The following is a 23,993-nucleotide window of genomic DNA, read 5'->3' as shown; positions in this document are numbered from 1 at the left end:
TAGAACTAGTTAAAATATAATGTAACCAAAAGGCTTGTTGACAAGATGAATTCATCACTTTATACTTAATATTTCTGCTCTTAAGGAGACAAAGTACCATATATACTTGAGTGTAAGCCGACCCGAGTATAAGCCGAGGCTCCTAATTTTACCACAAAAAACTGGGAAAACCTATTGACTCAAGGGTGGGAAATGCAATGGTCACAGCTCCCCCCAGTATATAGCCAGCATCCCCCCAGTAGTATACAGCCAGCCCCCTATTAGTATACAGCCAGCCCCCCCGTAGTATATAGCCAGCTAGTCCGTGCCCCCCAGTTTATAGCCTGCCAGCCCCTCTGCCCCAGTATATAGCCTGCCATCCCCTGTGCCTCAGTATATAGCCAATTCCTTACCCCATTATGCAGGCGGCCCCCTGCCCAGGTATATATCTGGCTTCATGCCCCGTTATACATCCGGCCCCCTGCCCTATTATGCATCTGGCACCCTGCCCAATTATGCATCTGGCACCCCCTGCCCCATTATACAGACAGTTGATGAAAAAAAATTCAATACTCACCTCTACGGCGCCCCCCTAGGTTTTCTGTGTTATCCATCAGTCAGCGGCAGGTCCGTGTGGCGCATAACTCTGACGTCAGCCACCGCCGCTTACATCAGAGTGTGTGCCGACTGCAGTCAGAGCCAGTGATGTCACACGGACCTGCCGCTGTTTGACGGATCACAAGTATAAGCCGAGTTTGGGTTATTCAGCACATTTTTTGTGCTGAAAAAAATTGGCTTATACTCGAGTATATACAGTACCTTGTAACTTACAACTCTATATGTAGGACTTGCACCTATCTGATAGACCCACTGCTATCTTTGCCTTTTTATCACTGTTCAGCGGAAATCTTCCATAAAATCAAGCCTGATAAAACCAGGCACACTTACTTATAGATCCAGGCACTGTGACTGTGGCAATCCTCTTATATTGTTATCCATGGACTCTTTCCTTTTATGGCTCACCGAGATGTGTATGTGACTACAAGGGCAAGAGAGTCCCTTTGGAGGGGTAATTATATTGTGTCCCCCCCCCCCCCCCCATTTTGTCCATAATGAGGTATTCTGGAGAAGCAGAAACCCCTATAAGGTGCAAATTGTAACTTTTTATATTTTTCTTGCAATTTTCTTTTATCCCCCTCAGGCTTGTCTTTTCTTCTAATCGACATGCATTTTATTGGAACATTGGTTATACAGAAAACTATCAGCCGCTTGATCTTTTTGCCTATGTATTGTGTTTGTGTATAATAAATATAAAGGATACATTCTGCAGCAAGAAAACACTGTTAATTTAATGAATGTTCAGCAACTCTTAATGGATTTAATGTAATAATCAAATTCCATTATCTGAAAGTATAGCAGAAACTTTATAGTGTTTGTACAAAGATAAATATTGCATATAGTAAATGTTTATTGAAACATTGCATCTATATGCTAGCAATTACCTAGACTTTCTATTTCCATTAACAAAATGGAAGTCATTTTTCTCAATAAAACGTTTCCATTAGTTATTTTTAGTCTGTTACTATACCTTATTTATGGTGAAAAATGTTGTACATAAGGTTTTACTATATAAATTGGAAGTTAACTTGTAATAACAAATTCTTAATTCAAGTTAATTCAAAGTTTTATATATTTCTGTGTATTGGGACCCTTGGAAAGGCAAGTTTGAACTACGATGGAAGAACTCTGTAGATGACACTACCCTGAAGACTTTTCCCTGTCTCTTCGAGAAATGCCATCAATAAGACAATTGAATGTAAGGGGAATTGAAAGGGTGATGCTTAACAGGAGAGGGGGAAAGTGAAGATGATTACTGGCACCAACAAATATCATGCCAATGTGATGGGTTATGAGGAAGTGAAAGTTATGACTTAACATATTAGGTACCACCATGAACCATGTAGGCAATAGGGTTATTTACTAACAATATTCCAAAATAGAAATGTGAAACAAAGGTATTTCTAGCATTACATTTCAGTACACTTGTTCCCTTAAACCATAGCAACTTAGCAGCAATTAGCAACAATGGTTTCTATGGTTCATTGCAGGCTAACACCTACATGTAATGTTAGTAAATTAATTCCATTGTCTGCATCACACAAAACAAATTAAGGTTAATTGACAATTGGTTACTATAGCTTTACTGCTTGGTTCTACCTATAAGGAATACCTGAAATGATCAACTCAATGACACAAGACATTTGAAAAAAGACTGTGATTTTGAACACTATTTTATGGGAAAATTATATCTCTTCTCTAAACATTTTTTCTTAAATTAGCCAAACAAAATAGAGTTATATATTTTTTTTTAAATTAAGTCTTATGTGTCCTGAGTCCTGACAAAATAAAAATAGATGGGGACAAAGTAAGAATAAAAAACAGAACAGCTAGTTGCAGGGTACAGCTATTGAGGGTTCAGCCTTGGTAAGATTACGGTTAAGGACATGGTCACATGGCTTCTGCCTCACCTCAACTCTGTATACCTCCACTACAAAACTAAGATCATACTTGACAAAGGTCGAGATGACCGAAACGTCGTACTAATTATTGATCTATTTATGTTTTGAAGAAAAAAAAGATGTTATGATACAAAACTACTTCATGGTGAAGGCTGATCTATGAATTTTTTTCACTACAAATAAAAATTAATTAAGCAAAGAAAAAACCCATTGTGTGTGCCGAAAATTCTTCTACCTTATATGAAGTGGACCGAGAATCCCAATTTTCCTGAGCACCACATATTCCAGTAGAGTGCGGTACCTCTGCTACTATTTATGGTCACATCGTTGTCACAACCCCTTGTGTTACGGCTGTTACACGAGTGCTGTTATACATCCTAGATCAGTGATGGCGAACCTTTTAGAGACTGAGTGCCCAAACTACTTCAAAGACGCACTTATTTATCACAAAGTGCCAACACAGAAATGTAATGTGTGATTTATACTCCCTTCTCTGTCACAGCTTTCATTGATACCAGCACTCTGAGGACACCAATAAAGCAGAAAATAGTCCCAGGTAGAGCTGTCACTTTAAAATAGCTCTGTGCACAGCAAGTCCTGGGCTGTCTGGGACTGCAAGAAGATACCTGGAGTCATCTCTGGTGATGGCCTGAGTGCCCACAGAAAGAGCTCCGAGTGCCACCCGTGCCATAGGTTCGCCATCACTGTCCTAGATTATCTACATAATTGTTAAATCTATTTTCTATATAAATACAGAGAATAAATATTATTAGGTCTCTGGGCAGAAGCTCAGCTAGATTTATAATTGTTCTACTTATGCAATGTAGGATTCTGTTTTAAGAACAATAAACAAAAAATTAATGTTAAAGAGTTTGTCCACTTTCAGCAAATTATTGATATGATTTGTGAAAGTAAAACTTATTCAGTTTTCCAATTTATTTTCTGTAATGATTCATCGAGGTTTTCTATATCTTTGCTTGCTGTGGTGTTATAGGAAGCTTCAGTGTTTTCTTCCAGTGGATAGAAATCTGTCCATGGTCCTATGATGAACATGCAGGTGCACAAGCCGTTAGTATCACAAAGAATAATCAGAGCTGTGTGATATAACATCTCGTGCAATTGCATGTCCATCACAAGACCATGGACAATTCTACAGCATATCCACTGGAAGAAAACATTGAAGATTTCTATAGCAGGTCAGGAAGCATAGATCTAGGAAACTGCGAGGAATCAATACAGAAATAATATAGGAAAATTGTATAACTTTTTCTTACACAAACAATATCAATTCTTTTCTGAAAGTGGACAACCCCTTTAAGAGGCATCAGTATTTAGAGAAGAAGCCCTGGCATGCAGAGTTTACTAGAAATTCCTGAAATTAACATTCAGTTAACAAACCTTTAAAGAACACAAGTGTTTTGTTTACTTGCTCTTTTTAGTTGGAAAATGGTAAAAAGGCTTAGTAAAGAGGTGGGTCTATATATTCTTAGTCTCCTAAATAAAATAGGGTTGTGTGAAGGGGTTCATGGAAAATTGAATAATAATAATTAGAATGGTAGTAATGTTACTTGAAATATATACTTTCTACACTTATAATTAATACTGAAATATTGCTTTATAGTTTTATGATGATGACATTTTGTCTGATTTTAGCCAATAAATAATCTGCCAGGTAATTTAAAATATTGGATTTGTAGCTTTCGAAGTAAGCCATACTTCCAACTTCTCATGAAAAGGAATTTCACATTTTAGAAAACTACTGCTTGCTGTAAGGACATTAATCTTGGGCAGCTATTGATTTATTTTAAAAAAATCAATTATTAACATAATTATCGTGATTAATGCAAAGATTGAATGTTTGTTGCATGGTTTTGCAACATAACCTCAGTAAAAATCAATACACCTGACACCATTCAATTATGATAAAAAGTTTTAGTCTTTCATAAAATAAATTCTTTATCAAAAATGGCATGATTCCACAAAATAATCTAGAACTAATCTACAGCATAACAGCATATATATGTACAGTTTATCCAAAATGTATAGGATAAGATTGTAAGATTGTCAGCTCTTGCAAGCAGGACCCTCGATCCCATTGTTATATGTGACAACGCTGTTGTTCTGTAATGTCTTGTTTTGTTTGTACATGCATCCAATGTTCTGTAAATTGCTCCATGATATGATGGCTCTATTTACATAACTGCTTTTATAATTATTATTATTATTATTATTATTGATATGTTCTTTTAGTAAAAAATAATTTTACAAATTTTATAAAATAAAAGTTATTTTCTCAGCATAAGTGCAGGCAGTCACTGGGTTACATACCAGATAGGTTCCATAGGATTGTTCTTTTATTTGTATGTAAATCGAAGCTGTATATTTTATAATTGTAGATCCAGAGAAAAAAAAATTGCCCCAGAGACAATTGGAGTTTTAACATTTTTTACTATAATTGGAATAATTATTATCAATAAAGCTTCACTACAGACACCTTACAGCAGATCATTGTAGCCTGGGACTAATCATGAATCTTTTGTAAATATCAATTGTGGAGTTATGGCTTTCTCTTGATAGATATAGCATGTATCTTTTGAAAGTAACTTCAAAGTTCTACATTTCAGGATCACTGTGAGGATATCTCATTTCCTCTGTTAATGTTCTATTGCTGTTAATGATAAATTTGCTGCATGATCCAACTGAGCACCGGAGCGCCTCTTCAGTGCTGAAATCTGTGTTGCATGAAGAATAGTGCAGCAATTGTGTTGTGTGCACCAGAAACTTCAGACACTTCTTAAATACCTGTGCAAGCAGTTTACACTGAAAAGAACTTGCAAAGTCTGACAGGGACCAGAGTTCCAGAGTCTTCACCAGAGCCTGCCACACAGCAGGATAGACTTGCTGCGCCAGGGTACCACCAGGTCATTCCACAGGCACAACTGGCCCGCGGTGGTAGCCGAGGTTGATGTACCTTAGCAGGAGACAGTCTCGTGGTCAGGTTCAGGCATAGGGTCAGGAAAGGCGGCAGAGATGCAGCGTCAAGGTCCAAGAAGATGGGAACGGGAACACAGGAACACAGGAACGCAGGATACGGGAACTCAGGAGCAGGAACACACTGGAGCAGGAACGCAGGAAACACAGAAATGCAGGAATATTGCTGGGGAGCTTTTTCTAGAGCTGTGAGGCACAAAGATCCGGCAGGGTGTAATGGGAGAGGCAGGTTTAAATAGCCTTCTGGGAAAATGGCCAGCGTCAATTAATGGTGTGCTGCCCCTTTAAATTTCCTGATTCCTAGGACACGGGTCGCGCGTGCACTGTGTGAGGACGGGAATCAGGAGCCAGGTCAGGTGAGAGGCGCTGGCGCTGTGCCCGTGGGTGGTGAGGGGCATGGGTGAGCCCGGGATATGGGTTGTGGAAACACCCGTGACAGTGCTCCAATGTGTGAAAGATATATATTGTTTACCAGGTAAACAATTAAGTATTGATTTATGATCATTTATTTTGTAAAAAGAAAATGTAAATAGAAACATAATAGTTTTGTATACTTTAGAGCTCATGCCCTGCTATGATTGACAGAAACTCTACGCACTCCCATTGCCATCCTCGCTCTGTACTGATCCCATCACCTTCGAGACTGGGCTATGGATTCCCATATATGGTTTTGTTGATCAGTCTCACTCTTTGTATGCTACAGTATTAGTATGTAGCTTGATGTATTATTCTGTCATTCTGTATTCTGGTATTTTTGACCCTTTGTCTGTATACTTGACTATCCATTTTGCCTAGTGATTTGTACCACATTGTCCTCATGGTTTTGACACATGTTTGTTGACTCTCCCTTTATGTTTTTAATATATTGTCTTTGTATTGCAATTTTTTGCAGTTATGTAACTTTGAATAGTTGTCTGCCTGCCACAAAGGGTAGGCTGGGTAAGTAGGCATGGACAATGTCAAAAGGATTTTTAATCTCAGGGCCCACAGTCTCTGTCTGTGTCTACAGTCCGTTCCATGACCTTGTATAATAGGGACTCTGCTCTAGAAGATAAGGACTTATTGATAAGAGAAAACATTTTAACAAGAGATAAAAATTGTCAATTCATAGGTAAGACCTTAGCTTGCATCTTTTTGTAGAAGATTAACAAAACCTTTCCTTCAGTTATTCAGGGATACATATTTTAATAAAGTTATTATTCATTTACTTACAATTGTATTATATTATATTATATGCTATACTTTGCCATTTTTTATGTTCTGTCTTTTTATGGTGAAATATTCACAGCATGAAATTCAATTCACTGTACAGAATTAATTATTCTATTGTTTTCCATCACACTCACATCTTCTGTATTTCTATAATCTGCTTGTAGCTATGAACTGCCTATACTCAGGGATGTGGATACTACAGAGATTTCCAGAAACGAGAAATGCTTTTAACAAATTGAAGCACACAGGCATTTTAAGAAGAATAGATGAAAGCGCGGAAGGGTATTTCTCTCAGGACACCAAGAGAGGCCCCCGGTGACTAATTTCTCACTATTTTTTTTAGATCAATGATCCTCAGTTCATTTTAAAAGGGCAGACTCTCTGTTTCCTTCCTGCGTCATTATGGAGGATTTCTGTACATGATGTTATTCTAGGTGGGTTCTTATGAATTTTGTAGCGCAGGTTGCAGATATATCTCAGTGAAAAGTCAAGTGTTCTGAAAATTCAAGTCCTATCTGAAAAGAGCATGCACTCTCCATAGTCCTTAGTGAGTCAGCTCCATGAAGCTGCTGTTAAGAATATCACTAACTGCTGCTATTAGTCCTCAGGTATCAGCTTCCGTAATCATAGACAAAAAATTAAATAAATACATACATACAAAATCATTTCCCTGCTTTTCAGTCAGTATCACAACCAAAATTTGTTAGCATTAAGGACATTTTTGAACATTCTTTTAAAAACTTTTCAGAGTGTTAGATGGATTACACATTTCAAGTTTCCAAATTTTGCTGAAAATGTCCAATGGGTTTTTAAACCCTTACTGCCACTCCTATTTCTTACTTTAATTACTAAGCAATTTGTCTTTTTTTACATCAATCTTTTACTGTAGCTTTATGAGCGCTTGTTTTTGCTGGACAAATTATGGTTTTTAATAGCACAATCTTGGGTGTATATGTACTACTGTTGACCTTTATTAACCCTTTCTATACAGTAAATAAAAACTGCAAATCTTTTTCCTAATAAATATTTGCTGCATTTATCCTACAATGTAAATAAAAAAAACAATGTTTTTCTTTGGGATAAAATGTATTGTTCATTCTTGTTTCACTCCTATGCATCTTTCAGTGGAATTAAGGAACTGTGGCCAATCATTTTGTACAGATGAAACCCGTAACTTACAGTTAGAGAATTATTTCTGGATAAATTATTATTAATTGTATTATTAATCGTTATTATACATTCCTGATAAACTGAGGAGGTAATTCACATGGCAAATATAAAAGCTGCTTTTCCTCTAAAATGGGAGATGATTAGAAAACATGAAAGTAAGTCTGAAAAACTTAATAAGTGTTCTATAAAATGTTGTATTATGCTGTAAATTGCCAAGAATTTCAAATTGTGTGGCTAAAGCAGTTGAAAAGGTAGAAACCGTAGGGCAAAATTTAAATGCTATGTAGTGTACATTTCACATACATTGCATTGCAAAAGTATTCGGCACCTTTAAACTTTTCTACCTTTTGCCATTTCAAGCTTCAAACATAAAAATTGTAATTTTTTGGTGCAGAATCAACAACAAGTGGGGCACAATTGTGAAATGAAATGAAATTAATTGGATATTTTAAACTTTTGTAAAAAATAAATAAACTTAAAAGTAAGGGTGCAATTACCGTATATACTCGAGTATAAGCCGACCCAAGTATATAAGCCGAGCCCCCTTATTTTACCACAAAAACCTGGTAAAACCTATATTTTTTTTACTCGAGTATAAGCCGAGTTTGGGGTTTCAGCACATTTTTTTGTGCTGAAAAACTAGGTTTATACTCGAGTATATATGGCATTTGGCCCCCTTAAGTTACCCTTTACTTGGTAGCACGACCTTTTGCTGCAATTACAGCTGCAAGTTGCTTGGGGTATGTCTCCATCAGTTTTGCACATCAAGAGACTTACATTCTTGTCCATTCTTCCTTGGAAAACAGCTTGAGCTCAGTGAGAGCATTTGTGAACTGCAGTTTTCAGCTCTTTCCACAGATTCTCAACAGATTCAAGTCTGGGCTAGGCCATTCTAACACCTGGATGCATTCATTTGTAAAAAATTGAATTGTAAATTTTGCTTTAGGTTTGAGATTATTATCTTGTTGGAAGATAAATCTCTGTTCGAGTCTTAGGTATTTTGCAGACTCCAACATGTTTTCTTCCAGAATGGTCCTGTGTTTGGCTCCATCCATTTTCCAATCAATTTTAACAATCTTCCTGGTTTCTGCTGAAGAAAAGCAGGCCCAAACCATGATGCTGCCACCACCATGTGTGACAGTGAAGATGGTGTGTTCAGTGTGATGAGCTGTGTTTGCTTTTATGCCAAACATATTGGTTTCATCTAACCAGAGCACCTCCTTCCACATGTTTGGTGTTTCTCCCAGGTGGCTTGTGGCAAACTTTAAACAAGACTTTTTATGGATATCTTTGATAAATGGCTTTCTTCTTGCCACTCTTCCATAAAAGTCAGATTTATGCAGTGTACGACTGATTGTCACTCTGCTGAGGAATCATGGGCCTCATGGCTGTATCTCTGATCAGTCTTCTCCTTGTTCGAGATAAAAGTTTAGAGGGACAGCCGGGCCTAGGAAGATTTGCAGTGATCTGATACTCCTTCCTTCAATATGATCGCTTGCACAGTGATCCTTGGGATGTTTAAAGTTTGTGAAATCTTTTTGTATCCAAATCCATCTTTAAACTTCTCCATAATCAGTCATTTGAAAGTAAATGTGCCGAATAATATAGTACGCCCCACTTTTCATTTTTTTTTTTCAAAAGTTTAAAATATCCAATAAATTTTGTTCCAGTTCACAATTGTGTCACACTTACTGTTTATATTTTACCAAAAAAATAAAAATTTTATATCTTTATGTTTAAAGCCTAAAATGTGGCAAAAGGTAGAAAAGTTCAAGTGGGCCGAATACTTTTGCAAGGCACTATAACTGAAAAGGCCAATATTGTTCACAGATGGATGACACATGCTTGCTTATATCAACACTACATTGACTGTACATAAAGTATTTTATTCCAAAAGTTACATACAACCTAATTCATATATTTATCTTCCATATTTAGGTCTATATTTGACTGATATGTTTGTACCTGCATTATGCAGAGATGACATAAGCTCCCACACACAAGAATAGAAAAACAAATCCTACAATGCAAGGCCCATCACACTGCATTGACTCCTGTCGACAGGCCGTTTTTATTCTCACTGGCAACTTTTTGGTTGTGATAGTGTTACATGTGAAATTACCTGGAGAATGTGAACCCTGCTATATAGCATCCTGATTACTGAGTTCTTTCACTCCTCTAATTATTCACAATCACTTCTTCACTGACAGCAACTGTAGAAGAATGAAAGATTTGGGAACATGTTATGAAAGGAAACTCTAATTGGCAATATTTGTTTGGATTAAATCACTTTTGCCTCATAGCAAGTAATATCACATTCTGGCCTAGAATTTGTCTCTCTCCAAGAAATGTGGAATTTCAGAAAACGAAAAAGCTAAATAGTCACATTAAAAATGACTCCTCCATTAATAATTTTCTTTTCAGATATATTGCTCTAGATATAGAATAGGAAAATTGGATTAAGAGAATTTTGTAGATACAAAAATATACAAATAAATCAGCAGGATCTGACTTTTGTAGATATAAAAATATACAAATAAATCATCAGGATCGGATAAAACATTCTCTGCAGTATGCTGAGCACACATTCCACTATGCAAATTGACGAGGTGTAAAACTGCTACATCTAACATGTTTTTCGAAATGATATACAGATATATCAGAACTTTAACCATGCACAAGAGTTCAAGGCAACAGCAAGGAACAGTTGTCCATAGCATGTAGAGATGAGGAAAATCAATTTGAACAAATAAAATTTGATTCGATTTTTCTCAAGTTTTTAGTGAATTGGAAGCTTATGGGATCTGTTGAGAAAAAAATTTGTCAATGAATGTGAAAAGAGTCCATATCACGTTTTTTTGTATATGCTATAGTGACAAATAGTGGCAGACAGAGGCATACTTGTTGCCTCCGTCTGGCAACTATATGTTATATTTGTTAAAAATGCAGGATGGAAAGCAGGCTACGTCTTTTCAACCTGCAGGCTCTGGCTGACCGACATATGCACTTAACGGAGCCAAAGGACAGCTATGGGGAGTATTGCATCCCTCCTCACAGCCCCGCCAAACGCATATGTCACTCAACAAGAGGGGGGACACTGACATCACTGGGATAACACCCCGTTACTACTAGTCGGCTACAACCTATTTACACTCCTTCCCCTGCAATCGGGGGGAAGGGGGTCCCCAGACAATATATTGCACTGTATAGGCATATAGCTGGATATGTCTGTGCCGTACACTGTAAAGACAAGTTGTAATCCTTCTGACGTGTTCTTACAACGTATGGCAAAGAATTTGTGAAGCCACTCTTAGAAAGATGATTTCCTAGAATGGTCCCATTGTACCTTTGAAAGGTTTAATAAAAAAATTTGGAAACATGTTACCCAAACATACAATTTATCTGAAGTTCCTCAATGTTTTCTATATCTCTGCTGTTTTTCTATAGAAAGCCTTGTTTACTTCTAGTGGATAGAAATAAGTCCATGGTCATGTGATGTCACACAGATGCACAAGCTGTTATTATCACAATGAGTAATCAGAGTAACTAGCTGTGCAGCTGTGTTACATCATATAACCATGGACAGATTACTATCCCCTGGAAGTAGTCAGTAAAGCTACATGTAGATTGATAGCAAGCTGACATCTAGAAAACCATAAACATTAAAATGGCCTTAACATCATATTTTTTGTAATGACTGGGGGACAGGATATTAGGTAACTTACCAATATACATTTATGAACAGCTCTGCATCACTTTATAGTAATGTAAAGTAAATAATTGCCTCCAAAATGTCTTTAACCTCATCAGTAGAGATGAACGAGCACTAAAATGCTTCAGTGCTTATTACTCGAGTCAAACTTTTTCCGATGCTCCAGTGCTCGTTTCGAATAACGAACCCCATTGAAGTCAATGGGAGACTTGAGCATTTTTCAAGGAGACCAAGGGGACCAATAAAATGTGTCATTTTATTGAGAAACAAGGAAGTCAGTCCTGTTTGTTCTTTTTTTTATTCAAAGGAATATTCGTGGAACTTCAAAAAGGAGAATGACCCGTATTAAACATCTGCGATGTGTTCTTCACACATATTGTTCTTCACTTACTATTGTGAAGAACACCTTTCTGCACTCATGTCTTCTGATATGTTAGCAGATGTATGGAAACATCTGCAATGTGTTCTTCACTGTGTTCACTGTGTTCTTTACTGTGTTCTTCACTTAAATGATCCTTAAATGATCCTGTGTTCACTGTGTTCTTCACTGTGTTCTTCACTTAAATGATCCTTAAGCTCATTCTCAAGCAGGCAAAATACTCATCCGAGCAACGAGCCGTTTAGAGTACACTAATGCTCGAAAGAATCAAGCTCATCTCTACTCATCAGGTACCATTCCTGTCCATAAAATAGCCAGAGATGGAGGGCCATGTGATTCTAACTGTCCATGACCAAGCTACCTTCCAGGACCTTGCAATAGTATCCATGAATACAAGCTAAAGGTCCCGGAAAGTAGATTGGTCATGGACAGTTAAAGATAACATGACCCTCACCTGCTGCCTTTTTATAAAATGGTTGCTAGTAGATGTTTATTGATAGGTTACCTAATATTCTGCCCCCTCATATTACACCAACATGAAATAAAGTGGCAAACCCTTTTAATCTCTTCCCAACATTTGATGTAATAGTTCTGCATGGCGGGATGTGCATTCCCGCATTTTGCAGTACTATAACGTCAAGCTTCTGGCACGGGCTCCTGAATGGCACCAGAAGCTGGGGGTGTCAGCTGTATATTAGAGCCAACGCTCGTCTCTAACACCCACGATTGGAGGTTCCCCCGATCGCTAGTGTTAACCCCTTACACGCCATGGTCACGCTTGACCGCAGCGTGTATAGGACATCTCAAGAGATTTGGACCCCGCATGTCACGTACTGGGGATTCCACTGCTCTGATGATCTTCTTCCAGGACTGGGTTCTGCCTTATAGCAGCATAACACAGTGTAATACATCCATATTACCGTATTTTTCAGACTATAAGGCAAACCGTATTATAATGCGCACCTTCAATAAATGCCTCCTAAAAGGTTTAGGTTCATATATAAGGCACACCTGATAATAAGGATTAATGACCAGCTGCTGGCAGATTTGTACACAGTTCAAGGCAGCTGTTTTCTGTAAGTACGGTTCATATATAAGGCGCACTTGACTATAAGGCGCACCTTTGATTTCTGAGAAAATCAAAGGATTTTTTGTGCGCCTTATAGTCTGAAAAATATGGTACACTGTGTTATATGAATGAGAGCTTGAACAAGCAATCAAAGCATCGCTGTTTAAGCCAAAAACACAAAATAACAAAAAAAACCCCACATATTTGGTATGCGCACCCATAACAATCTGTACAATAACTCAGAAACATCATTGGATCTGCTCGGTGAACACTGTAAAAACAAACCCGAAAAAGTCACCAAAAATGTAAATTTTTCATAAAATCCCTTCACAAAAATGTTCCAAAAAATATGTCCAAATTGCCAAAAAAATAAAGATTGTATTGCCACTAAAAAGTGACAATGCATAATCTTCTGTGAATGACGCAGATCCCCTTCGATGCCCTGGCGTGTGCCCATACAGCAGTTTACCACCACATATGGGGGATTGTTATACTCAAGAAAGATTGGGTATCAAACTTTGTGGGATGTTCTGGTATTTTATCAATGGAGAATGTGTACATTTTATGAAAAACACTATTTCAAAATTGCATCCAATTTAAAACAATAAAAGGGTTAACAAGCTTCATAAAAATTGTTTTACGTACATTGAGGGGTATTGTTTCTATAATGGGGTAATTTATGGGGTTTTACTTAGATCTCTCAAAGTGACTTGAAACCTGAGCAGGTCCCTCAGTAGCAGGATTTTGTGTTTTTTATGAAAATGAGAAAATTTGCACCTAAAGTTCAAAACGCCATAACATCCTACAAAAATGTATAAAAAGCCATGGAAACATAAAGTAGACATTCTGCAAATGTTAGTTACTAGTTTTTTTTTACTGTTATGACTATGTGTGAAAAAAGTAGAACACTTTGAATTTTGAAAATCGAGAATTTTTGCTAATTTTCACCAAATATCTGACCAAATATTATTTTCTCATAAATAAATGCAAAACATACCACCAAAATGTTTCAACTAACATGAAGTACAACATGTCACAAGAAAAATATTTCAAAATCACTTGGATATGTTAAAGCTTCTGCAGTTATAGCCACTTATAGTGACACAGGGCAGATTTGAAAAAATGGGCCGTGTCAGGAAGGTGAAAAGTGGCTATGGCGTTAAGGGGTTAAATTGCTGAAAATTGACAAACCCTCTGAAGCCAAACAAATCTTTAATAAACAGTCATTAATAACACTGTCATAGGACCAGATTACAATTCTGTATTACACAAAAAACACTATTGCCACACCTATACTTCAGTTGATGATTACTCTAAAAGTAGGCTACATTTATCTTCCACACATATACAAGTCACATGCTCAGTTTTCCATCACGCTCAGCAGGTGCTACCGAAACATGCTGACAGTGATAATTATTACAGTACAAGTAAACACTCTGAATGATAATGTGTAATATCTTATTTGTTTTCCTTCATTCTAAATTAGCTAGATACTTTACTGTAAGGGTATGAATTAACCTTTAGTGCTGCAGGGAGACTAGAACAGGATAGCTCTGTAGTTTATATGTAGGTGCAATTATATATGGTAATGAAATCACACTAGATAAATTTTACTTAGTACAGCAGTGATTTGTTTACATTTCAAAATTGTATGGAGTTTTGTTCATTATAACTTTATTGGAATCTAGGCAATGGAACTGGGTTACGTTTCGGTAGTAGAGCTCTAATCTTCAGTCTACAGCTATGAACAAAGAATAGTGGGGCAGATTTATCAAGTGTCTGAAAGTCAGAATATTTCTAGTTGCCCATGGCAACCAATCACAGCTTAGCTTTCATTGTACCAGTGCTCATGAATATTTTAAAGGGGAGCTGTGATTGGTTGCCATGGGCAACTAGAAATATTCTGACTTTCAGACACTTGATAAATCTGCCCCAGTATCTTTGAATGCCTACATTGGTTCTTAGACTCATTTACTCTTCAAAAAGACAAAATTTTCTCAATATCATAATCTCTGTGTACATTATACTCATTAGTATTCTACATATAGACATGTGTTACATAATATTTTTTCATATTGTAAAAATAAGCCAATGCTGGAGCATTATTGGGGCCAGCCAATCTGCCTACTAGTTTAGGAAGTTCAATGGTATTGAGTAAAAATGCATAGAGGTATTGTCATAGAGTTAAAGTGTAACTTTGAAGTTACCTGGCCAAAAATAGTTTTAGCACAGTTGTAGAGAGCCATTGACAACAAGTCTGGTGTGAGACCCAGCCTGATCTTACTTTTAAAAATTATCAGCTTTTAAAGTGGGCAGGCAAATTCTGGGTGTGACGTTAACTAAGGACACTGAGGCCAGAGTAGCTTCCCTCACTTCCCACAATTCTGATCTCTCCTCTCTACCACTAGAGACCCAAATAATCAGGAACAAGATTCTCAGGGTGAATCATTTCCTAAGGGTTACTGCTGTGCAACAATGATGTGACCCTAAACAGACAAATAAATTCAATGTCAGTTTTACATTCTCACATCCAAACTAACATGTTTTGCAGTTACAGTGACCTTTACACACAGATTATTATACACAATCAATTAAATTTACACCTATGCACTGTTAGACCTATAACCTATTACAGCCTTATGACTATTATGCACACTACCTGCTATGATGGATGTGTTAGCTAGATTGTTCAGCAAATGCTATCATCCCAAGGCAGTTGGGGAGAGGGAGTACATAGAACGGAGAGGACATAGCACACAGAAGTAAATACTGCTGTGCTGATCCTATTCTAATTACACTCAGGAGAATAAGACTAGTGAAAAATATCTCAAACACATGTTAGTGAATATAGACAAAAAGGCAATGCACAAGGTGTTGTGCTGTGAAAATACCTCTCTTTTCATAGTTTCCTACCATAGCTTCGTAGAGAGATTGAATGGGTTTTGCAGAGCAGCCTATGTATAATATACTACTACACTACATTATTAAACTGAGGTGCACTGTGTGTAGGAACATAAGAGCACAGTGTAGACTGGATAGAGCAGACATGATGGAGCTGCTTCCTGTAATTACTGATCAGAGATGGAGGAGCACACTACATAGCCCCACCCCCAAATATAATTTTATTGTCAAAAATTATATTTCTGACCAACCAAGTGTAACGGCAAGCCGCTCAAGAAATCTTATCTTGGTGCAGAGTCATTACGATACAGACAGACAAGAAACCATATTTGGAGCTGGTCTACCCCGCTGGGGTTGTAGACCTTGTGGCAAGTGTGTGGCCTGCCCCACTGTAGAATGTACAGATACTTTCTACAATACTGCAGGCACAACTGAATATAAAATTACACACAATATCACCCGTAACACAAGAACAGTGGTGTATTACGCCACTTGCCCCTGCTACAAGGTCTACATTTAATTAACTGTATGTGAAATGAAAACCCATATAAGAGAACACATGGGGGACATTAGTGCCATAAAGGATCCAGAATTTAATACAGAAGGAAGACCTGTGGCACAGCATTTTAGGGAGAAACACAATGCCAACCCCCGTGGCCTCAAAGTTCGAGGCATAGAAAGAATCAGGGGAGGTACAATCCAGAAGAGATTAGCACAGTGCGAGTAACGCTGGATCTGGACACTCAACACCCTAAAACGTAATGGTCTCAATGAGACATTAAGTTTTATACCTTTCCTGTAAATAAATTTAGCGTTCCTTTGGGCTTTTCCTGGCTGTGCCCCATTTTGCCTTGACCGCATGTTCTTAGTATTTTTTTAATCTAACTTGTTTTCTTGATTATGTTGCAGATGCTTTGGCCATTTGTTTTCTTGATGGATGATGTTCTGAATGATATTAATGTAACAGGAGTGCGGTTCTCTATGACGACCAGCAGCAATTAAATCCCATTGCATTTCTCTATGGTGTCATAGCAGCAGTCAAACCCTGCTATGCTCTACATGTTTTTATTAATTTATATTACACTTGGATTTACTTTTGCTTCTTTGCATTATATTCCATGTTGCCTTGTATTTTTATATTACAACTTATATTATTTCACATGTGCATAGCCTTGTATATAAACATATGGAAAACGGTTCATGTATGAATTTTATTTACATCATTATCCAGTATATGAATGCTTGCTTAGCACAGGTAGATATATCCTACATCACACAGAACTAATTAGCTGCATCCACTTTTTATTTTGTACGTGTATTTTCACAGATTGACATTTGATATAACTCATTTGCATTTCTATGAAATATTATTTATTAATTTGAAGTATTTACATGTATATTTACATTCCGGCCGTTAACTCTACAAATGGCATTACTGAGCACACAGTCCACTTCCAGATCTCTGCTGGTGTATTATTGCGCATCTCCGGAAAATGTCCAGCAGGCAAATTCTCACACAATCACTGCACTAGCCATATGACCGCACAGGGCCGAACTCATTGGCCAGTATCCGACATATTCGACATACCCGTTTTGATAACACCACCACAGAAGAAGGTGATTCCAACCGAAACGTGCATCGAAGACGGTGTTATCCCCGATACTGGAGATGTGTGGATTGGCCCATGGGTAAGACACCTCTTATGGCAACTTTATTGGTTTAGGCTTCTCCTAGCTTTAGAACATGTTCAAATAAGACATTGTTCATGTCTATAAGGTGTTTTCTCATTTGAATAATGACCATCCTGTGAAATCTATATACACTCACCGGCCACTTTATTAGGTACACCTGTCCAACTGCTCGTTAACACTTAATTTCTAATCAGCCAATCACATGGCGGCAACTCAGTGCATTTAGGCATGTAGACATGGTCTTACTGTCTTTACCCAGGAGAATCCCCTGGTGGAAGACACAATGAGGAATAATGTAAATTCTTTTTATAATGTCAACAGTTTAACCCAGGAAGAGGTACGGCGCCGCCTCGCAACCACTAAGATAGATAAATCACCTGGGCCAGATGGCATACACCCCCGGGTTCTGCATGAATTATGTACGGTGATAGACAGACCGTTATTTTTAATATTTGAAGATTCACTGAGGACTGGTTATGTTCCACAGGAATGGCGCATAGCAAATGTGGTACCAATATACAAAAAAGGATCAAATAGCGATCCTGGAAACTACAGACCCGTAAGTCTAACTGCTGTGGTGGGGAAAATATTTGAGGGGTTTATTAGAGATGCTATCCTGGAGTATCTCACTGTGCACAACCTTATAACCCAGCGTCAGCATGGGTTTATGAGAGATCGGTCCTGTCAGACTAATCTGATTGGTTTCTACGAGGAGGTAAGTTCAAGACTGGATCTGGGGGACGCTGTGGATGTTGTATATCTGGACTTTTCAAAGGCATTTGACACCGTGCCACATAAAAGGTTGGTATATAAAATGAGACTGCTGGGAATAGGAGAAAATCTGTGTATCTGGGTAAGTAATTGGCTTACTGATAGAAAACAGAGGGTGGTCATTAATGGCACATTCTCAGATTGGGTTGATGTTACCAGTGGAGTGCCACAGGGGTCAGTATTGGGGCCACTTCTTTTTAATATTTTTATTAATGACCTTGTAGTGGGTTTACACAGTCAAGTTTCAATATTTGCAGATGATACTAAGCTGTGTAAAGTAATAAATACTGAGGTCGATAGTTTAGCATTACAGAGGGATTTGTGGAAGCTTGAGGGATGGGCAGAGAAATGGTTGATGAGGTTTAATGTAGATAAATGTAAAGTTATGCACTTGGGCCATGGAAACAAAAAGTATAATTATGTTCTAAACGGTCAATTACTTAGTAAAACTGGAGCTGAAAAGGACTTGGGGGTATTGGTGGATGGTAAACTTAATTTTAGTGACCAGAGCCAGGCGGCTGCTGCTAAAGCAAATAAAATAATGGGATGTATCAAGAGAGGAATAGATTCTCATGATAAAGACATAGTTCTGCCCTTATACAAATCCCTGGTCAGACCACACATGGAATATTGTGTACAGTTTTGGGCACCAGTATATAAAAAGGATATAGTAGAGCTGGAACGGGTGCAGAGGAGAGCAACCAGGATTATTAGGGGAATGGGGGGATTAGAATACAATGACAGATTACAAAATTTGGGATTATTCAGTTTAGAAAAAAGACGACTGAGGGGAGACCTCATTACAATGTACAAATACCTGAAAGGACAGTACAAGGATCTCTCCAAAGATCTTTTTATACCTAGGCCTGTGACCAGGACAAGGGGGCATCCTCTACGCCTAGAGGAGAGGCGATTCTACCATCACCATAGACAAAGGTTCTTTACTGTAAGAGCAGTGAGACTATGGAACTCTCTGCCGCAGGAGGTTGTTATGGCCGACTCTATGTACATGTTCAAGAGAGGCCTGGATGACTTTCTGGAGAGAAAAAATATCACGGGTTATGGGGATAAAACATTTATTTAATTCTTGAAGGTTGGACTTGATGGACTTGCGTCTCCTTCCAGCCTCATATACTATATACTATGATACTATGATAAGACAATCTCCTGCAGTTCAAACCGAGCATCAGTATGGGGAAGAAAGGTGATTTGAGTGCCTTTGAACGTGGCATGGTTGTTGGTGCCAGAAGGGCTGGTCTGAGTATTTCAGAAACTGCTGATCTACTGGGATTTTCACGCACAACCATCTCTAGGGTTTACAGAGAATGGTCCGAAAAAGAAAAAACATCCAGTGAGCGGCAGTTCTGTGGGCGGAAATGCCTTGTTGATGCCAGAGGTCAGAGGAGAATGGGCAGACTGGTTCGAGCCGATAGAAAGGCAACAGTGACTCAAATCGCCACCCGTTACAACCAAGGTATGCAGAAGAGCATCTTTGAACGCACAGTATGTCGAACTTTGAGGCAGATGGGCTACAGCAGCTACCACAGCTACCACACCGGGTGCCACTCCTTGCAGCTAAGAACAGGAAACTGAGGCTACAATTTGCACAAGCTCATCGAAATTGGACAGTAGAAGATTGGAAAAACGTTGCCTGGTCTGATGAGTCTTGATTTCTGCTGCGACATTCGGATGATAGGGTCAGAATTTGGCGTCAACAACATGAAAGCATGGATCCATCCTGCCTTGTATCAACGGTTCAGGCTGGTGGTGGTGGTGTCATGGTGTGGGGAATATTTTCTTGGCACTCTTTGGGCCCCTTGGTACCAATTGAGCATCGTTGCAACGCCACAGCCTACCTGAGTATTGTTGCTGACCATGTCCATCCCTTTATGACCACAATGTACCCAACATTTCAGCAGGATAATGTGCCATGTCATAAAGCTGGAATCATCTCAGACTGGTTTCTTGAACATGACAATGAGTTCACTGTACTCAAATGGCCTCCACAGTCACCAGATCTCAATCCAATAGAGCATCTTTGGGATGTGGTGGAACGGGAGATTCGCATCATGGATGTGCAGCCGACAAATCTGCGGCAACTGTGTGATGCCATCATGTCAATATGGACTAAAATCTCTGAGGAATGCTTCCAGCACCTTGTTGAATGTATGCCACGAAGAATTGAGGCAGTTCTGAAGGCAAAAGGGGGTCCAACCCGTTACTAGCATGGTGTACCTAATAAAGTGGCCGGTGAGTGTAGGTACAAGATAGACTTTATTTCTGTATTCCTCATATGTACCAATGGAGATAACTCCTCTTTTGTGTTACATCATCTATGGCCTGATATGTTACTTTTTCATTAATAAAGACTAATTTTTGTTGTTTTGCCGCCCTGTCGTCCACAGTTTGGTGGGGGACTCTATTGGTATCATCATGGCACCTCCCCCTCATGCTTTCTTGACCCTCAGGTTTGTAGAGTTTTACTTTATAGGCAGAAGCAGAGAAACAGATGTAATAAGGCAATGAATTAATATTGAAAACAGTTTAGTTTTCAGCTATAGCACATATAGAAAAACTAAATAAACTTTACACTTATGCTTTAAGCAAAAAAATATTAGAATATTTTGGCTTCAAAAGGTTCAGAGTCCTTTCTGTGGATATTGCCTCAGTACATTTTGCCAGACAGGACTCACGGTATCCGCCTAAGTACGGCAGCCCAGGGTGTGCCCTACTCAGCACTTCCTGGGCTGTCTGGTACTGCAGGAATAGTGAGAAGGAATGGACAGGGTTAAATTGTTATTGGTGCTCCTGCTCCAGGCACCATGATTCTATCTGTCTGGATTTGGAGGGTAGCTAAAATAATAATCAGATTTCATTTGTGTCCTCAGAATGCTGATACAATTGAAAGCTGTGGCAGAACAGGAAGCAGTAAGTTATCAATAAGTTAATCCTGAAATTGCTGTGTTGGCACTTTGTGATAAATAATTGGGTTCTGGTCTTCAATTTGGGCACTCGATCTCTAAAAGGTTTACCATCACTGTCCTATAGCTTTGATAAGCGAATATGGATGAAACATATGACAATTTAAAAGAACCAGTTAAGTCTTCCTTCTTTTCTGCTTTGTTCCCATGAGCAAAGTACCAGATGGAGCCTGTGTAAAAAGTGCTAAAATATTGTGTCACCTTGATTGACAATGAAATATTGCTTCTACCTGTATTTTGACAGAACATGCATAAAATGAAAGAAATGTCACTCTGTGTCTTCATTTTAATGTTTACCTGCATAATGAATAAAGACCATTCTAAACTGATGTACATAGAATCTACTTATGTGCTAAAGTGTTATTGAATCATTTAAATGTTTGCTTAAAGGGGTATTCCAGGAATCAGCATAATTCATATACAAGTGGGCACTCAAAATATAAGCTAATGTGTAATTAGTTGTTATTTAAAATGTTTCTCCCCTTAGCAGAAAATGCTGATGACATAGACTGTGATGGAGAATTAAAATGCTACTGGCCCTTTAATCAGTCCGTTAATTTCCTCCGCGCGGTCCGTTGCAGGACAGAAGATGGCCGCTGGTCACATGTCCACATCACATGTCCTATACCTGCCTGGGCAGGGTCATGTGATCACCACTACGTTTGGCTGTAGTCGGTTGGTTGCAGTGCATCCAGTATGATCAGTGTTGTGGTGATGGCAGTTACACATCATTACTATGGTAACAGAGCAAGAAAACCTGTTACATCATCACTGGGAGCAGAGCATAAGAGGCAAGAGGAGTTACTGAGAACTAAAGGATCATGGAACTTGTAGTTTCCAGTGGCGGCCATCTTAGTGATAACTCCACCTACTTTAGAGAGGCCATAAATTTTGTAAATCATAAAATCAAATTATTTAAGCTCCGTTTTGTGACTAATGACATTGAGTATTGTTGTATTCATTTATTTATATCATCAAGGGTTTTTGTGTCAGACGTTCATATTCCCGGAATACCCCTTTAAGGGGGAAGTAGTAAAATTAATAAAATGTAATAAAAATAAAAAAATGCTCTTCCTACAAATCTGATGCTCTACTGCAGCCTCTCTGGTGGTCACGCAGGTCTTTTTTTTTACATAGATGTAACAATAATAGTCAATGCTCAAAGTGGTCACAAAAAAGCCTGTTGCCATGCTGAGGACAACAATTTACTACAGGGGTCATTTTCATATGGTTGGCAAGTCATCACATTAGGAAATGTAAGAAACACCGATAGGAACTGTAGAACCACCAGAACAGCAGGCTGCATAGTTGAGGAATTTAGGTTGTATATATAAGTTTAATTCTTAAAACCATAAAAACCATTTAACATAAAGATTGTGGTTCGCAGCAAGTTTACTATATGCTTCTCTTCTTTACAATCTCCACACAGCAGCAATCTGACAACTAGAGTTGAGTGGTCCCTATTAAATTTGGGTATTCAAACAGTAACATCCAAAGCTGGCAATGATCTGTGTTGCCAGTGGCATTTCTCTGTGTCATACATTTATGGCACAGAGCTGCTAGCATTGTATGAAGAGGGCTCGCCCTGTACCTCATACAGAAAAGGGTTTTCTGCATATTGCAGCAAACACCCACCACTAATATCCATGATCACTGCTAGCACCAATCACAAGTATTAACCCTCCAATTGCCACCGGCGCCAATTAAAAGACAGCAGTGCGTGGGCACCGCCTCCTTTGTTGAGATTGTCGCTCCCCATGACGTCATCAGGGAGCAGTGATTGGTTGCCATGACCGCCTCAGGTCTTTGTAAGACCCAAGGCTGCATGCCATCTGCAGATTCATTATAATGTGCCAGTGGCACATTGTAATAAAACTGTGTAAAAACGCCATATACTACAATACAGTAGTATTGCAGTATATAGTGAGAACTATCAGACCATGTAGGGTTAAAGTATCCTAGAGGTTATAAAAAATAGTAAAAAAAAAAATTATAAAAAAGTTATAACGTAATAACCAGTAAAAATCATAAAAATCTTAGGAATTGCCACTTCCCAAAATGCCTGATATATTAAAATATAAAAACGGTTATTTCCATCGGTGAGCCCCATAATGTAAAATTATGCCCATATGTCCAAATGACACCACTTTTATACAACTTACATCTCTTAAATCATTTTAAAAATTTAATAAAAAGTGATCATACAGTAGCAATGAAAATGTCAGCTCATCTTGCAAAAAATTACATCTTAGGCTACATTCAGATGGCTGTTGCCCCACCGTACCATAGCATGGCAGTGTGTGGGGAGAGGAGAAGGAGGTGAGCATAGCTCACCCCCGACCCTCTCCATACGAACATATAGCGTACGGCGCCGTACTACGGAGAAAGATAGGACATGTCCTATCCTTCTAAGGGGTATGGAGGGGTACGGTGCCGCATATGTTGTCTATGGGTGGCGTATATCGGCCGTATATGCGTTGGCCATATATATGTCCCCCTTGCGGCAGTGTGAATGCAGCCTTACACAGTTCTGTATAGCAAAGAATGAAAAAATTATTAGTCAATAGATGGCGAAACAAACCAAACACATTGTTTTAATTTGTATTAAAATGTAATA

The 23,993-nt window shown here is 38.4% G+C and overlaps 1 protein-coding gene across 9 annotated transcripts in view; it reads right to left on the bottom strand.

Annotated features, from left to right (window-relative positions):
• LINGO2 (leucine rich repeat and Ig domain containing 2) overlaps nt 1-23,993 on the bottom strand; it is an 840,065-nt gene that overhangs the window by 313,751 nt on the left and 502,321 nt on the right. For 2 of the 9 annotated variants that reach the window (XM_072153082.1, XM_072153099.1), the window contains exon 1: nt 9,994-10,090. The exons of the other annotated variants lie outside the window; for them this stretch is intronic. The gene's annotated coding sequence lies outside the window, so the exon portion shown is untranslated. Of the gene's footprint in view, nt 1-9,993; nt 10,091-23,993 lie in introns of those variants that run through there. 9 annotated transcript variants of the gene reach the window in all.

This window comes from Engystomops pustulosus, chromosome 1 (genome assembly GCF_040894005.1).
Source record: "Engystomops pustulosus chromosome 1, aEngPut4.maternal, whole genome shotgun sequence".
Lineage (NCBI taxonomy): Eukaryota > Metazoa > Chordata > Amphibia > Anura > Leptodactylidae > Engystomops > Engystomops pustulosus.
The sequence above is the reverse complement of the archived record's forward strand: the minus strand, read 5'-3'. Positions and strand labels throughout refer to the sequence as shown.